Here is a 15,454-nt window from a genome sequence, read left to right as displayed (position 1 = left end):
TAAATTATCTTTGAAATTCCACATAAGTATGCTTAAGTTACGAATATGGGGAAAGTGACATCATCCTTTAAAGGTGGGGATGCGCGGAAAGACGCATGAAGATCCAGTGGCGTACACTCACTTTTATTTCAACGTTAATTATATTATATTTTTTAAATATTATTTGTTAAAATTGGTCACAATATATTTTTATTTACAGGTTTTTACTGGCGTTTCGATCTCTATATCCAAAGACCGTTTTCAAAGGTATAAATAATGATATCTAATAATAAAACACTGACAACTTTTGTTTTCGTTACTTCCACAAAATTTATTTTTAAACTATGTAACTACAGCTGTTTCAGCAGAGTGTCTTTCTCAGGTGATTTATTTTACGATGTGTTTGCATACTGAATAGGTTGAGGAGTGGGGAGCTATTTGTCTCAAGTTGGTTATTCAGAATTATATCTGTATTTTTATCTGTCAAAAAGTAATTTTTATTTGTCTACAAAGTTCTGTACATATTCTCACCCACTGTTCTCTGTTATAAAATTGTTAGAAGCAGTTTATTTAGAATTCATCCAGAGAGTACCTACTTGTTTGCAAGATGTGAATTATGGCTTTGTTAAATTCGAAAAGAAAAGATCTTACTTTAACCCGACCTGAGGTTGAATAATGTGACAATCCATTTCTTGTCGCCAATAAAATTCGATTCAACCAATGGATTAAGGATGACCACACGGATTAACAACAAAAAGCTATAATTACCGATATAATTTCTCAAGAAAAAATTAGTAATTTTGTTATATATGCATTTTAATAAGAAAATATTTACATATCTACATATTGCATACATTTCATATTAATTACCTACTCCATTCATTCACATACATATAATATAATTTGGTATTTAACACATAGATAAGTAGTAGTTACACTACTGTATTATTGACATAAAAATACCTAAGACCATTTACATATACTGATTATGTAGGTACATATAATATGATATACATATTGGAATAGTATGTAAAACTACATATTGGCATAGTATGTAAAACTACACATTGGCATAGCATGTAAATAATATTATTACGTATATTCGGTACACTTATTTTGACTAGCCACCAATGATCGGTTATTAGAATATCCCGGTTATAAGAATATTTTTGCCTGGCACAAATGCTATTCCAATAAGCGGGTTCGACTGTATTCCACTAAGTACATTTTGTTTAAAAATTATTTTTAAATTTAATATTGTTATGTAATGTTAATGTTATACATTAACTATAATATATTTAACAATAAACAGGAATAAAATATTTGAAAATATTACATATTATTTATATAAGTTTTACTATTTTATAGAATTCATGACCTTAATCAAATAGAATATGTTTGTGAGCTTTTAAAACCAGAAATGTCCAGTGAAAAGGTCACAAACAAACTTGTTTTGATTGAAGAACTAATATATCATTGGAACCACAAAGACAAATTGAAGCAAAGTGAATTTAACTGCATTCAAAGGATGCCAAGACGGGTACTAGCGGTAATAAAAGTTAAGGGGGCTCAACAAAATATTAAAAAATATTTAAATATGGGATATTTTCAAATGTTTTATTGCTATATATAATATATTTAATAATAAACAGCAATGAAACATTTGAAAATACAGTAAAACCTCCTTTAACCGAAATAATTGGAGGGAAGCCGTTTCGGATAACCAGAATTTCGGTTAAAAATAACATGGGTTTTTGTATTCTTCTTGTATCAAATTGCATAGTATTCTTGGTCGAAGATAGTATTAAACAATACTATGAGGTGAATTCGTAATTTATTGTATATTTAATTGCGTTCTTTAGTTGTATCAAAGCAAAGTTGACAATGTTACATCGAATTGTTCCGCTTTTTGATAAAAATTTACTTTTTATTGACGAAATTATTGAAAGTTTCGTTAAAGCCGTTTCGGTTAAACGATGTTTCGGTTAAAAAGGTTTCGGTTAACGGAGATTTTACTGTATCACATATTTATAGTTTTTTAATATTTTGCTGAGCCCCCTCTATCTTTGATTACCGCTAGTACCCGTCTTGGCATACTTTGAATGCAGTTAAATTTACTTTGCTTCAATTTGTCATTGCTGTTCCAATGACCATTAGTTCTGTAATCAAAACAAATTTGTTGGCGACCTTTTTACTGGAAATTTCTCATTTTTAAAGCTCCCAAATATTTTCTACGGGATTAAGGTCAGGAATTCAATAAAATAATAAAAAATATATAAATATGTAATAATTTCAAATATTTAATTGCTGTTTGTTACTAAATATATTATAGTTAATGTATATCATCAACATTACATAACAAAATTAAATTTAAAAATAATTTTTAAACAAAATGAACTTGTGGAATAGTTGATTTTTATAAAAATTTAAAGGTGGTCATAATAATATGGCCAGGGACTGTATATGTACTATAATAAATAATGATGTTGATGTACTAACTATTTCTAATAAATAAGTTCACCGTAATATCTGAACACCAAAATTAATATCTGGTAAAATTTTCTGCTGTGATAAATTCCTCATACACAAATTATACACCCTATTAAAAACTGAATTTTAATTTCCAAGATTTTGACAAGTTTTAATTAATCATCTCAGTAATCTGAATAAATTGGAGACTAAATTTCCTTCAGTCACGGTGGATGAGTTTTCAAATTATTGGATTGAATATAAATCACATCTGAGAGTGCAGTTCTGTTCTGAGCAGTCTGCCGAGTAATATGGAGCGTTATTATTATACGGCTACCTGTTGTTTATACAATACATAAACAACCGAAAACGAGTAGGTAGATTTATCATCTGAAGGATAAAAGCTCTATTCAGTCAAATTCAAAGGATCAGAATATAGATCATTTACGGATTGTTGATAAGAAAGATATATAGACAAGACGAAAACGGCGGCTTCGTTGGAAAAAAATTCCCATGAGATTTTTCTGCATAATCACGTTCGTGATATACCGCAGAATAAGTTTCAAGAAGTCGCCCACGCGAAAAGTGTCCCAATTTGTTAAAACAATTTTTTAAACAAAGTGCAAAAAATCAATGTTTTTGACTCGGATGGATTTTTTTAGATTTTTTGGAACATTCTGAATAAAAAAGATCTGTTGTAATATTTACCTAAAGTTGACAGTTTTCGAGTTATAAGCAATTTAAAATTGAAAAAAAAAAACGAAAAATGGTGATTTTCCAGGTACAAAAGCACCAGTAAAAAATATTTTTGAGGTTACCAAGTGCCTAAATTAAAGTTCAAACCTTTTTGTATTCGTTCCCGATTAGTAGTTTGGGGTTATTTTATTTTAAACTATTGTTTTTAATTGTTAATGCAGCGCTTATGACAGGGCGGGCGCTCGGGCTGTCGCGCGTCAGGACTATATTACTACATAATATAACATGTAGCTCAGGCGTTCTCGGCGCTTTTTTATACTTGTTGAAGTTATACAGTCGAACCCGCTTATTAGAATATCGGTTATGGGAATATCCCGGTTTAAGGAATAAAATTTTGAGGTCCCGAAACGTTTCTACTAGCTACCAATTATTGGTTATAGGAATATTTTTGATTGGCACGAAGGCTATTTTAATAAGCAGGTTCGACTGTACTTCTTTACGATCGAGAGTGAAATTTTATAATCCCGGGCGCATTCGCACACAGACAGTATGCAGTTCGTTGCTAATCTTTCAAATGTATGTATCAGCGCTGTCAGCGCAAATAAGTAATTAAAAGAATATATTAGTGTTTTTAGTAAATGTATTATTACTTATAATTTTTGTGTCTTTGCATTTGTCTTCCTTAGAAGTAAGATAATAAAATATATATTATAACATTTTTTATACTTCACTTGATCTATTTGTCATCGTGATGTGTAATTATATCCGAGACGTCATTTACAAGGGGCTGAATAGCTTGGTTGGTAGAGCATTGGACTAGAGATCGAGAGGTCCCGGGTTCAAATCCCGGACGTTCATATTCTTTTTTTTATTTTTGGTATCGTTTTAATAAAATTTTTTTAAAAGTGGTAGGTAAGAAAGTTAGTTTAATATTTAAATGAAATTCAAAAAACCTGTTAAGTATATTTATTTCGTTGAAATTATATAAGAGAAGTATTACTTCTTACGTGCGTACAAAGTACACACACATTCTTTTGTTAAATATACATACGTTTTTGGTAACCATGTTTGTTGGTTTTTATAAATCAATATGATTTTGTTGATGTTTATTATAATTTTTGAAGGCATAAATAACAATTAAAAAATTAATAAAGCGTTCGAAAGTTTACAAATGTGTATCAAAATTTATTTGAAATTCATATTTTCGCATTCATCTACATTGCAACCACATAAAGGTACACAAGTAACATTATTTTTCTTACAATTACATGCTTTAGTTTTACAATTTTTTGTTTATTTGCATCGTTGAATCAGTTCGCAGAAATATGTACTATTTTAGGAGTTGTTAAATACTTTTGCATAAATATTATGGGCAACACTGAACTGATTACTAAGGGCCAATTTCTCATATCGAGTTCAACTCCAGTTTAACCTGAACTTCTAGTAAACGTCAGTTTAAAGTCAAAATCGTCTTTCTCAATTCGCACATTCAACCGATGGCAGTTTAAACTTAAACGATGCTTGAATGGTGGAATTCGGCCGTTCAAAGATTTCAGAACTCCGTTCAGATGATTTCATGGACTACGCATGCGTTGTATTAACACGAAACGCTGTCATAATATAAATATATCCTATTTTATTATATTAAGCCTAACGATAGACGATAACATTATTTTTGTTTTTATAATATTTATTTATAATTATTAAAATTACTATTTGACTATAAACACTTAAACTAAAAGGGAAGTTCCCTAGGTTGGCTGTATACCATATAGTTAAAAAACTCTAACAAGAAGTAAAACCACTTCTATGTAAATTGGTATATTTATTAAAACTTAAAAAATCCCAATGGATTGAATAAAATATGTCCAATTCAGAACGTTTTCAGACCTATCGGTCCATCATCAGTGAATCTACAATAAAATAAGTAATCCCACTATTAGAATTGAAAGATGGTTGAAATTTTTAAAAGCTAAAAAAGTGTGGTTAGATTACTTACGTGCATACTTGCTAAATAGCCCCAGAACCAAACAATGGTTGAATTTAAAATTCAATTTACATTATTTAAAAATAATATTAAACAGGCTAAACGCCGATGTTAAAGGATATAGCCTATGGGAACATGGTGAAACCCTACCAAAAACTCAATCAACCATCTTAGGCCAACTTTGACTATAAAGTGTCAAAAGTGTGTAAGGAACTGTTTGAAGTGACATTGACAGTAGAGAAAAAGGTAGTCGATTTTCAAAGTTTATTAACCAAACTTTGGTTTTATTATTGGTTAATAAACTTTGAAAATCGACTACCTTTTTCTCTACTGTCAATGTCACTTCAAACAGTTCCTTATACACTTTTGACACTTTATAGTCAAAGTTGGCCTAAGATGGTTGATTGAGTTTTTGGTAGGGTTTCACCATGTTCCCATAGGCTATATCCTTTAACATCGGCGTTTAGCCTGTTTAATATTATTTTTAAATTTTAAATTCAACCATTGTTTGGTTCTGGGGCTATTTAGCAAGTATACACGTAAGTAATCTAACCACACTTTTTTAGCTTTTAAAAATTTCAACCATCTTTCAATTCTAATAGTGGGATTACTTATTTTATTGTAGATTCACTGATGATGGACCGATAGGTCTGAAAACGTTCTGAATTGGACATATTTTATTCAATCCATTGGGATTTTTTTAGTTTTAATAAATATACCAATTTACATAGAAGTGGTTTTACTTCTTGTTAGAGTTTTTTATAAATACTTAAATTTAACTTTATTCAGAAACAGCATAAAAAAGGTAGTTAAAAATGGCGACAGTTTTTTACCTTTTGCCATCTATTGGCATTTCTCGTAAGCTGTAGAACGAGCGCTGACATGAACGTGCAATGAGAAATGTATTCCGAACAAAACCCAAGATCACCGGTGAACCTGGTTCAACTGAACCATAGATTACCGCAGGTGTGAGAAATCGACCCTAAATCGAGTTGATTCATACAGTATACACCGCAAAATACAAGCAGGGACCTGTTCCATCGTACAGGTTTATGCAGGTCAGCGATATATTCGTAAGCTATAACTAAATAATTAAGTACTCTATTTTTGACATCGGAGATTTTGCATTCAAATTATACTTTAAAATTTTAATCTTAAAAATTACTAAATTTAATTTTAATCTTAAAAGTTTTTAGATCTCAATGATAAAAACTAAAAAAATTTGTAAAATTTCGAACGCTTTATTGAAGTTATACTCCTTTAGGCGCGATTGAGATTGAGGGTGAATTTATATTGATCTGCGCGCATGCGCACACCGACAGTTTGGTATTAGTCTTTATACGGGCTCTGATTGGGTGTTGAAATGATCTGTCAATAATTGTTCAATATGGAGGTTATCGGTAAACAAAAATGTTGTATAATATATTAGTTTTTATTGTTGTGAGGACAGAAATAAAATCAAATTTATAATTATTGTGACTTTTTAAATAGTTTTGAAAAGCCACAGGTACGTAATTCTAAATGTTTCAGTTGTATTCCAATAAAAAATTGTCTTCATACCTATTTGGAAAATGTAAAAAAAATAATGTACTTACCTAGTACTTGCTATGCTATACCCCTAGTAGGCAATGCTTTAATTTACATAATCTGATTACAAACAAAGTTTCTACAAATTTTCATCTAATGTATCGTTTTCTTACTCTATATATTGTTGTATTTTAATTCGACAAAAATCAAACTAATAAAAATTCAAATAAACAAAATGTCAAAAAGTTGTTCAGTTTGTGTATATTCCCACATGACGTATACGCGAAGGTGGTGCAGTTTGAAATCGCTTCGACTCTCGTACGGCGGGATACACGGAAAGTAGGTTCAAGCCCAATGCAAGTTATATCATTTTTTTTTATTTTTTTTATAGATTTTATGATTTTAAGTATATTATTATATAATTTTTTTCAGAAAATACGTATTTAATTAAAATTTTTGGCAACAATTATTGTTTAGAAATCATTTGTGGCATTTTTCAATGTGTTTGTGTGTGTTTTATTCTTTTATTTTTTTAATTTTTGGTATTGTTTTAATAAAAATTTTTGGAAAGTAGTAGAGAAACTGTTTAAAGTATATTGATTTCGTTGAAATCATATAATAGAAGTATAACTTCTTACGTGCGTACAAAGTACACACATTTTTTTTTATTTTTTTTACACAACAGACGGACGACGCAGCAGCGCTCCGCTTTGGATCTACGAAAGTAGTTTCCGAAGATTGACTGCGGGTTCCTATGTGGAGTGGAGGTTCCATCAGGCGCGGCTACAGAGGGGGTTCAGCGGGTCCATGGACCCCCCTGTTGTATTTAGTTTATAAGTATTCTTTTTATTATTTATTATTTTTTTCTGTCAACCAGAGCTCAATTCTTTTGATACCGTAGGTATTTGAGATGACTGAATTTTATCCTTAGAGTAAGCGTGAATCGTATGGCTAAATCTGGACAATAAAATATTTGCGGTACGTCTGACCCCCCTATTATGAATTTCTAGATCCGCGCCTGGGTTCCATCATAGACAAACAACTGTGGCCGGCCACAATCAGAAAAAATCTACTGGAGACTCGGCATTTTGAGCCTCATAGGAAGGTGGTATGGTTTAGAAATCAACATACAGTCGGAAAAATGAAAGAATACCCATGAACGAACATATAAAACACGCTGTATTTTCCTGTCACCGTGTCACAAAGAAAATTGTCCAGTACAAGTACATGTGCGCTGGCCAATTTTTTGTGTGACACGGTGACAGGAAAATACAGCGTGTTTTATATGTTCGTTCATGGGTATTCTTTCGTTTTTCCTACTGTATACATTTAGTATTCAAATTTGAGTTTGTCCAATTTTATGCTTTTTTACGTTTAGCTTTGGATTGGCATTGGATATTTTTTTCGGATATTTTTTTCTTTGCAATCTCATAGACATAAGAACATTATCCCCGTCTGACTCACTCGAATAATTTCGTCTTGGTAAATAATTTGGAGGAACAGAAAGGGTGCATTATTTTCCTCATTGTCTTCAAAGTCATTATCAAATGAAATTTCGCAAAGTTAGTCCAAAATCCCTCTTGGCAAACGATTTATGTCACCAGATTCTTGGTCGAACCCATCACTGTCTCCCTCTGATAGGGTAATTAACTATCTTATTTAGAGTATTCATCTTTTAGTAGATGAGCAAATGTTTAAAATGTTAGTTTTTGAGTTCTGGTCCAATCATTTGTTGCTTCGGAAATTGTAAAATAAAACTAGAATTTTCGAAAATCAAAAATTTGCTATAACTTTTGCGAAAATAAAATGAAGACTTTAAAATTGCATCAAAAGTAGAGACAAACAGTCCGTATAATACACAAAAAATTTCAACACTGTTTCAATTAGTTTAAATTTTGTTCAATTTGTTTATTCCACGGAGCTTTTTTGCAATGTTATTGCTGAGAAAATAATAATGATACAGCAATTCTGTGAAAACCACATGAAAAAGAATACTTACTTATATTTTCAACGCATTTAAAAAATTAAAAAAAGGTCACTTTTATCCATTCCGAAAACATTTTACTAAAGTAGAGTTATTTTTTGGCTTATAAATAATTTGAATAACTTTGTTAATATTGACTGTAGACTAAATCTACTTTGTAATTGGAAAAGCTGATATTTTTACCAAAATTTTTGAAAAAAAATTTATCTTGGTTAATTACGTCAAAGTTAGCCACTTTTTTTATTTACAGCTTGATCGATTTTTATAAGATTATATATTATGTATATTCGATAGGTCTGAGAATCCGTCGTAATCTATTTTTCATATCCCTAAGTGATAAGGGGGTTCCCCCTTAACATTTTGTAATGTTAGGTGGGGATATGTGTACATAACGTACTCTACAAGACTACGAGTACATACAAATTAAAAAAATAATGATCAAAATCCATCAACAAGCTCCGGAGATATTAATCGCAGCATATTTATTTTTTGAAGAATCAATTTCATTTTTTGAGTGCACGGATTTTAATAATTCCCCTCCACCGACTCCTCGCCTATTTTGTTAGGACGTCATTTTTAAAGCTTTATTAACCGCTCTGTTGAAGATCAAAGTTTAACCAAAACTTTTATACATAAACTATATATATCTTGAACTTCAAAATAGCGCTAGTTAGGTTGCTTAATTGTTACAAGCAAAGTAGCTGTGAATTAAATAAAAAAAGGCTAACTTTGACCTTAATCGATCTAGGCGTCTAGGATCTAATTTTTTTTGTGATGATTTGTGTACAGATATTAGCTTTACAAATCCCGAAGTAGATTTACTCTACAGTCAATATTAACAAAGGTATTCAAATTATTAATAAGCCAGAAATTACTTTGACTTCCTTTGACTTTTGTTTATTTTCTATTAAAATAATGAAAATATAGGTCTTCTTCTTTCATGCAGTACCCGCAAAATCGATGTATCATTATCATTTTCTCAGCGATAACATTGGAAAAAAAGCTCTGTGGGATAAAAAAATTGAATAAAATTTAAACTAATTGACAAATCGTTTTACAATTTTTTGTGTATTATAATATGAACTGTTTGACTCTACTTTTAATGCAATATCAATGTCTTAGGTCCATGTTCGCAAAACTTATAGCAAATTATGAATTTTCGAAATTTTAATTTTATTTTTCAATTTCCAAATCAACAAACGATCGGACCAAAACTCAAAAAATTCCATTTTAAACCTTTGCTTATCTACTAAAAGATGAATACTCTAAATAAGATATTTAATTACCCTATTTTTATCTTTAGCGATGTAAACGAAAAAAAACTGCCATTTTGACCCTTATTTGTTAATAACTAAAATTCTCGTCCGAATTGTGACGGGCATTTTTGTATTTTTAATGTATTAGGTATATAGTACCCAAAAAAGCCATTTGCAACCTGACTGGACAAGTGCCCCGAACATGGTATATTTTTGCCTTATTTTCCTGAAGTAATAGGGTACCTATGAAAACTAGAATATATTGAAATTATAATATCTACAAATACGAAAGCAATATAATTGATGAATACAATGAGACATGAATGCTTAGTGCGCCATCTCTATCCCTAATTGTCGCATTAATAGCCTTGTCAGGCCAACAATAGAGTTTCAAACGGTATTCTATAGAATTGCATCCATTTTTCAATTACTGCATCCATTAGTTGATTGTCGTTGGCATGGCAAAGTGTACAGCCGCTATCCTTTCTTTTAAGATGGTTCTCTTTCTTACCCTTCACCCGTACTCTTATTTCGTATAACCGTCCGCAAACAAAACGTAATTAACAGACCAACATTGATAATTTCTAAAACATTGAAAATTTTGTAAGTTCTGCTATTGGTGAGTAATGACAATCTGCTGTTTTAAAATATAGTCATACAACTAAACAAGGAAGTAGGATTCTTCTCAGGACTTTGATGATCCAGGCATCTGACAACTTTTTTAGATTGTAGAGCTATAGAAAGAAAATCTACCTGGGCCTACCAAGAGTTCGGTTGAATTTAAGCGAAAAGCAATGTTTATTTCTCAAATAAACAAATTTTTTATGTTTTCTGACAGCAATAAAATATATTTTAAATTAAATAAATTACGTACAATCTTCTATTTGTGTCAATTTATTTAATTTGACAATAACTTGTAATTAGATAAATAAATTATATTTTTTTAGTACATGTTTAGTGTGATTTATAAATATAGTAAATAATACGTAACAATAAATTATCCCTTAACTCATTACCGTACTCACCGGCAATATTGTACCATTTGCACTGCAAAGACAAGAACTTAAAGGTACTTGTGTAATATTCGATATAAAAATGTATAAAAAGTGGTATGTTATGTTATCTGGACCTGGACCTCGGAGGAAAATTACACTATGTCGGCATGGTGTTGTTTTGAATGAGTTCCTTTAATCCACTTATTTTATTAGTTGGATTATACAAATTGGTTATATGTTATCATTAAAATATGGTCATATTATTTTTCGGTTTATCACTTAACATCAAAAAAACAAAAAATAATGATGGTGTCGAAATCTCCATAAAATTTTTCTGACATAACCGTACATGATCAAACAATTGAGCGTGTTAGAAAATATAATTACCTGGAAACTGTTATTAATGAAAACAACGACAACTCTGAAGAAATTAAGATCAGAATAGAAAAAGCTAGAGTTACTTTTACCAAAATGAGAACAGTTTTATGCGGAAAAGAGCTAAGTTTAAATCTTAAAATTCGCCTCATCAGATGTTACGTGCTGTCAGTTCTTTTCAATGGAATGGAAGCTTGGACAATGAAAAATATCGATACAAGGAAAATAGAAGCATTCGAGATGTGGATGTACCGCAGGATACTGAGAATATCGTGGACAGAGAGAGTGACAAACATGGAAAGATGCAGAAAGAAAAAGAACTTGCGCTTACTATTAAGAAGCGCAAACTGCAATACTTGGGACATATAATGAGGGGACAAAAGTAGCAGCTACTACAATTAATTATTCAGGGAAAAATAATAGGTAAAAGATCCATTGGCAGAAGAAAACATTCATGGTTGAAGAATTTAAGAGATTGGTACGAGTGCAGCAGCTGCCAATTATTTAGATCTACGGTATAAAAATACGCATAGCCTTGATGATAGCCAAACTTCCGAACGAGGACGGCACCTGAAGAAAAAGATATTATTTTTCAACCAATTAAGGGATATATCAGATTTTTATTAACATCTAAACTTTGTTGCAAACACACGCTAAACTCAGTTGCTCGCAATGACATAGTGTAGTTTAACTCCGATGTCCGGATATAGAAATATGACTAGAAGAAATATAAATAATTTAGAACTTATTATTATATAAAAACAAAAATAGCATAAGTAAATCAAAAATATATCATTCAACAAAAATACATTCATACATATTACATAATACAATAACCAATCAATAAACGCTTAGGGAATTACTCCAGGGAAATAAGGTTTTTGTCGGGACACTTGAGCAGCCAGGTTGCAAATGGGTTTTTTGGGTACTATATACCTAATACATTATACATACAAAAATGCCCGTCACAGTTCGGACGAGACTTTTAGTTATTAATCAATAAGGGTCAAAAATGGCAGTTTTTTCGTTTAAATCGCTACAGGTAGAAATAGGATAACTAAATATCTTATTCACAGTATTCTTCTTTTAGTAGATGAGCCAATGTTTAAAACGGCGGTTTTTTAATTTTGGTCCGATAATTTGATGATTCGAAAATTGCAAAATAAAACTAAAATTTCGAAAATGAAAAATTTGCTATAACTTTTGCGAAACTGACCTTACGACTTTTATATTTCACAAAAAGTTGAGTCAAGGAGTCCATATATTGCACAAAAAAAGTTTAAGACGATTCGTCAATTAGTATAAATTTTATTCAATTTGTTTATTCCAAAGAGCTTTTTTTTGTAATGTTATTGTTCAGAAAATAATAATTATATAGAAATTCTGTGAAAACCACATAAAAGAACAATAGTCTTGTTTTCAAATTATTGACGAAAATCATTAAAAAGTAATTTTTGTCACTACGAAAACATTTTACTAAAGTAGAGTCATTTTTGGCATGAAAACAATTTGAATAGCTTTGTTAATATTGACTGTAGAGTAAATTTGCCTTGGAATTTCAAGAGCTGGTATTTTTACACAAATTCAAAAAAAAATTACGCTTATGTTAATTACGGTCAAATTTAGCCACTGTTATTATTTAATTTACAGTTACTTCAATATACATAAAATTCTCCTGTAACAGTGTTAGTTACCATACTACTCCGAAACGGCTTGGCCGATTTTTATGAAATTTTAAGTATATCCTATGGGACTGAGAATAGGTTTTAACCTATTTTTTATACCCATAAGTTTTAAGGGGGTTGCCCCCCTGACATTTTTTTAAAATTTTTTTGGACAAAATTGTCTATCCTAATTTTATATGATGTAGGATTAAAAAATAATACAACCCCTAATTTACACTTTTCCATCACCAACCCCTATTTGTTGATACCCATCTATATATTTACATCTATAAAATTCTCCTGTCACAGTGTTAGTTGTCATACTCCTCCGAGACCGCTTGACCAATTTTTATGAAATTATATATGTATATTCGGTAGGACTTAGAATCGGTCGTAATCTATTTTTCATATCCATGAGTGATAAGGGGAACTCCCCCTAACATTTTGAAATGTTAGGTGGGGATTTACGTACATAACGTACTCTAGAAAACTACGAGTACATACAATTTCGAAAAATTATGATCAAAATCCATCAACAAGCTCTGGAGATATTAACACCGCAGCATATTATGTTTGAAGAATCAGTTTCATTTTTTGAGTGCACGGATTTTAATATTCATTTCCATTGACCACAAATCGATTTCGTTAGAACGTTATTTTTAAAGCTTTATTGACAACTCTGTTGAAGTTTAAATTTACTCAAACTTTTACACATAAACTATATACCTTCGACTTCGAAATCTCGCTGGTTGGGTTGTTTAATTGTTATAAACAAAGTAGCTGTCAATTCAATAAAAAAGTGGCTAACTTTGACTGTAATTAACCTAGGCAAAAAGTGTTTTTTGAACATTCGTATAAAAATACCAGCTTTTCAAATCCCAAAGCAGTTTAAATCTACAGTCAATATTAGGGAAGTTATTCAAATTGAATATAAACTAAAAATGACCCTACTTTAGTAAAATGTTTTCGAAATGATAAAAATTACTTTTGATTTTTTTAAAATACTTTCAAAACATGACTTTTCATCTTTCATGTGGTTTTCACAGAATTGCTATTACATTACTATTTTCTGAACAACAATATTGCGAATAAAAAGCTCATTGGGATAAACAAATTGGATAAAATTTAAACTAATTGACGAGTCGTCTTAAAATTTTTCGTGCATTATAATATGGACTGTTTGTCTCAACTTTTTGTGCAATATGAAAGTCTTAAGGTCATTTTCGCAAAAATTATAGCAATTTTTTATTTTCGAAATTTTAGTTTTATTTTGCAATTTCTGAAGCAACAAATGATCGAACCGAAATTAAAAAACTGCCATTTTAAACCTTGGCTCATCTACTAAAAGAATAACCGTATAAATAAGATATTAAATTACTCTATTTTTACCCGTGGCGATTTAAACGAAAAAACTGCCAAACAACGGGGCATACTAATGGATATTCATCCTGAATTTAGCATTTATGATTTTTGTCTTATTTTCATAAATGCTGTGCCAAAAGGAAATGTTAATTAAGTTTGGTAAATCCTTTATCACAATCGATGGAACTCATGGGATCAATTCCTATGACTTTGAACTTACAACAGTATTAGTAAAAGACCAAGGAATGGATTTTGTACTTCTTTCTTATTTTCAAATATAAAAGATCTCTCTATCTCTATCAGCGAGGTTCCTACAGCCTCTGCCGCTTCTCGCATTTCGACCGCCATCGTTTTCTGTCCATCCATTCGTCATCTTTGATGGCTCTATCTTTCATGATGTGCCGTACATTTTCTTCCCAGGCAACTGAAGGTCTTCCCCTTCTTCTTCTTTGGTGTGGTATGTAATTTAAAGCTTTCTTTGGCCATCTATCTTCATTCATTCGTTTCACGTGACCATACCACACTAGTTGTCTAGTTTCAATTTTATCTACACTGGAATATACAGTATGTGTCCTCCTTCTAATATCTTCATTCCTGATGTGATCTTTTTTAGATATACCACACGCTCTCCTTAGATAATCCATTTCTACTACTTCTATTCTTTTCCTATCTTTTTTTGTCATCTGCCAAACTTCTGCCCCATAAGTCATAATAGGCTCTACCAAGGTACGATAGATTGTCAATTTCGTTTCTTGCCTTATATCTTTAGACCACAGTAGAGAGCTCAGAATGTTTACCGCTTTTTTGCCCTGCTGCGTTCTCTTTTCGATGTCTCTTTTGGTAGTGCCTTCTTTAGATATTATAGATCCGAGATATTTATATTCATTACATCTTTTCGTGGTTCTAATTTCTAACTCTGGATCTTCTTCATCATCCCCTATTTTAAGATACTCTGTCTTTGACATATTCATATTGAGGCCCCATTTTTCATATTCTTTCTTTAGTTTTCTAAACATGTAGTCCATGTCTCATATAAAAGATACCTACTTTTATTTACCATTTTTTTTAAATACATGTGTGTTGGTATTATATGTACAGTCGAGTGTTTTCATATCAGACATAAGTGACACCTTTTACAATGCCTGGTCAAATGTAATGGG

The sequence above is a fragment of the Diabrotica virgifera genome, chromosome 10 (genome assembly GCF_917563875.1).
Source record: "Diabrotica virgifera virgifera chromosome 10, PGI_DIABVI_V3a".
NCBI classification, from domain to species: domain Eukaryota; kingdom Metazoa; phylum Arthropoda; class Insecta; order Coleoptera; family Chrysomelidae; genus Diabrotica; species Diabrotica virgifera.
This window is presented reverse-complemented; position numbering follows the sequence as displayed.